Source organism: Octopus bimaculoides, chromosome 2, assembly GCF_001194135.2.
Source record: "Octopus bimaculoides isolate UCB-OBI-ISO-001 chromosome 2, ASM119413v2, whole genome shotgun sequence".
NCBI classification, from domain to species: domain Eukaryota; kingdom Metazoa; phylum Mollusca; class Cephalopoda; order Octopoda; family Octopodidae; genus Octopus; species Octopus bimaculoides.
The window spans coordinates 130,575,365-130,579,381 of record NC_068982.1 but is presented as its reverse complement, the minus strand read 5'-3'; positions in this window follow the sequence as shown (position 1 = coordinate 130,579,381).

Genomic DNA, 4,017 nt, shown 5'->3' with positions numbered 1-4,017 from the left:
TGTGTGTGTGTTTTGTTTTCCATGATCGAGCTTAGTAAATAGAAAATATTTCATCATCCAAGCTGGCTTTGAATAAGCATCCATCATTCTAACCTCGTCAGCATCGTGATAGAACATTAGGCTAACAAACAAACACATCATGGAGAATGTAAGAACTATGTAGAATATAATTAGACAAATAATCTTATTAGTTTCAAGTTCCTTTGTATTTCATATTCCTTTTATTCTGTTTATTGCTCTTAAATGAATCTGTATTCGTCAATCAAATTTATTATTTCAATAGTTTACTACTCAGTTAAAAAGCTCCACTTCCCGTTCCATCATCGTCATTGTATTTCTCTTGATATTTCTAAGAGAGGGAAGAACTTTAATGTAGTAGCTCGACCTGCCAGAAAGCTGCCAGAGTTCCCTTAAAACATGGCGTATTGTTTTATAACAGAACACATTCGATCTACGGCATCTGCTGGTCATGGTTGACTATGTGTCAACATCTTCTGCGTTGACTTGGGCAAGCTCTATTTTGTATCAGAACAGCAGTTGCCTATGCATGCATGTTCTCTCTCTCTCTCTCTCTCTCTCTCTCTCTCTCTCTCTCTCTCTCTCTCTCTGCGTTACTGATGTTTTCCAAGGGAAAAGAAAAGTAAGGCAAGAGCCTATATAACTTTACACTATTGTCGTCGCGAATGTTACTGTCAGAAGGCAAAGAGGTGGAATATAGACTGAGAAATATCCCGTCCGGAGCTCTAATGTGTTCCAACAATCCACCGGAACTAGATTCAATTATGTAGTCTACGATACGCTGTTGTTGAAAACGAAGACGGAATAGTCAAGGCTGGAATGCCTTTTGATCATTGGTCAACTCGATGAGGTTTAACTTAGGGGTAAATAAAACAACTGTCACGGTAGTTTATTCGTGTTCTGATATGATTACAAGTATTTTTATTCTATTCTGTACTGGCAGACATGTGATCTAAAATATGGCTGTTTTCTAATATCCTAAAAATTTGTTATTGTTTATTATCATGGTCGTTATCGTCGTTGTCGTCATTATCGTAGTTGTTAAGTAGTTCTAGTTGGCTCTGTCCCAGCACTTATACAACACGGAGAGTATCAATAGAACTCTTAGTAACAAATCTAGATTTTGGATTTGGTTTGTTGTCTTCCGTCTTGACCTAGAAACTTGTCGATCTCTAAACACTGCTATTAAATAACAGGCTGCATAAGCTGTATTGTAATAAGCAGAGTAAATTCTGCTCGTTTATTATTGTATTAATTTTTTCTACTTTTTGTTTTGGCATATCCGACAGTCATTGTGGCTTCGAAGGAAAAGTTTAACAGTGACTTCTAAGTTGTATCTTGCGAGCTGGCATCAGTTTGGCTCGTGCTTATTGCACGGATTGACGTATCTCGTTCTTTCCAGTCTATTCGGTCCGCTATTGCACGTGGTATGTCTTCTTGGGTGCACTTGAAGTCCTCGGACAGTTGTTTTATTTAGGTTCGATGATGTCGACCATTATTTGTATAACCATGTTTCGGCTCCCAAAGAAGAACGTCACTGATGATCTCCTCCAAAGCTCTCCGGCAATGTCCAGCAAATTTTGTTTTTTCTCTAATGACGTGTAATATTCCTGGTAAATTACTACAGAGAAGTTCTTTTGTAGGGTGTTACCTCCAGATGTCCAGAGCAGCTCGAAACATTCTTGTATAAGTTCCGTTAATTTTCTTTTCAAGACACCTTGTTTAGAGTCCATGTTGTACAACCATATAGCAGAACTGACTGCAAAACTACCTGAAAGAAATTACGTTACAAATTTAATGGAAGCTTAGATTTCCAGACTCGATAATTTATGTAAAGCTGCCCAGGCTTAGCCGATTCGGACATGAACGTCACTTGTGGACAGATCTTCCTTTGCGCTTTTACTTCCGCAGTATGTAAATTCGCCAAAATTTTTCAAGGATTTTCCAGATGCAGAGTTAAGTCTGCCGCTCTGGTTGTGCATCATATATTCTGTCTCGTTTGAGTTGATGTAGAGACCAACACCTTTAGCAACAGTTTCAATGCTGTTCTGGGGAGACTTTGTATCACAAATTTTAATTGCTAGTAGCGCCAAGTCATCAGGATAGTCAGCATCTGTGCTGGTCACAGCTGGAAAACGTCTGCTTTTGGTGAAGAGTGAATTCTGTGTCTTTCGTTTCATCTACAGAGGTACTTAGAACATAATCTTTACATATAATGAACAGGTAAGGTACCAAGATGGATGATGAGTATAGATTAGATATTTCTATACAGTGTCATGATAGAATTGACAGTTGCCTTTGGGGTACTATATGCATGAAGTATATCTTCCAGTTTTTCTTCTCTGCATCGAGTCGAAGGCCCTAGAAAAGTCAGCAAATAGGAGGATTGCTTTCAGGTTACTCGCACGAGCATTCTATTTATATCTCCGGCTAGGTACAATTGAGTATCATAGCATTATAAACTTTCCACAGAAAAAAAAACAAGAGCAAATTGTGAGTTTATGAATATGTATTGTATTTATAAAGTATTGAGTAAGCTCTTAGTTAAATGTTAGATAGTTTTTCTAACTTCACATAGAAACAAACATTAACACACACACACACGCACATGCAAACACAGACAAACACCAAACAATTTTACATTGAACAAATAGTGAATGCAATTTGTGGAGTACATATTTATTCTTCTACAAGAACAGTATTGAAAGTAACTCCAAAGCTTCAGCCTGCCTTGCTTTCATTGGGCTGTTTATGAAATCTAAGAAGGCCTAAACGTTGAGATCATTGTCAACACTATTCTTGTTCAGGAATAATAAATATGTTATTTCTTTACTGCTCACAAGGGGCTAAACATAGAGGGTACAAACAAGATATTAACTCGATTACATCGACCCCAGCGCGTAACTGGTGCTTAATTTATCGACTCCGAAAGTATGAAAGGCAAAGTCGACTTCGGCGGAATTTGAACTCAGAACGTAGCGGCAGACGAAATACCGCTGAGCATTTCGCCCGGCGTGCTAACGTTTCTGCCAGCTCGCCGCCTTGATAATAAATATGTCTGTAGGTACGTACATACGTATACACAACAGGCTTCTGCACCTTTTCTCTCAACAAAATTCATTCAAAGGGCATTTGTCAGCCCGAGGCTGTAGTAGAAGACTTTTGCTCAAGATGCTACGTAATGGGATTGAACACATAATCACTGATTGCAAATTGACTTCTTAATCATATAGGCATGCCTATAAATATTAATTCAATAAAAGGATACACTTCTTGATTTGCTCTGAAACAATTCTATCCAGCTAATCATTTACGTGTATCCATCCATGTGTGGGTGTATTTGTGTTTATGTGTGTTTGTTTAACTAAACAGTTTTTTTTTCTGCTCATAGCTGATTAGCTGAAGAGTTAGGTTTATATCCGGTTCACATCTTTCACCTGACACTCACCAGATGCTCGGATGAACATCTCGTCAGGGTCATATGACGTGAGAATAATATATACCCTGCTGTTAAAGATATATATGTTTGTGCGTCTGCGTGCGTGCGTGTATACTAACAGAGAATTATGAGAAGTAGGAGGGGGAATTTAAAAAGACACGACATGATTGATTAAGGAAGAAGAAGAAGAAGAAGAAGAAGAAGAAGAAGAAGAAGAAGAAGAAGAAGAACAACAACAACAACAACAACAACAACAACAACAACAACAACAACAATAACAACAACAACAACAACAACAAGATTTGCAACAGATGAAACCTATGATGTGATCAACAGATACATTCCAATAGATTGATGGCTTTCTTCGATTATTCTCTAATCTATGTCATAAACGCAAGTCACCTTTCGGAAATATCTTGCCTCTATGTTTTATCAACAATGCATTATTGATAAAACTTAACACATGGCAATGTTGATGCCATCTTATAAATTGGTCAGTGACATTTTTTTTTTTTCGTGTAGGAGAATTTGGTGGAGAGCGATCGTTCAGAAGCTTACTG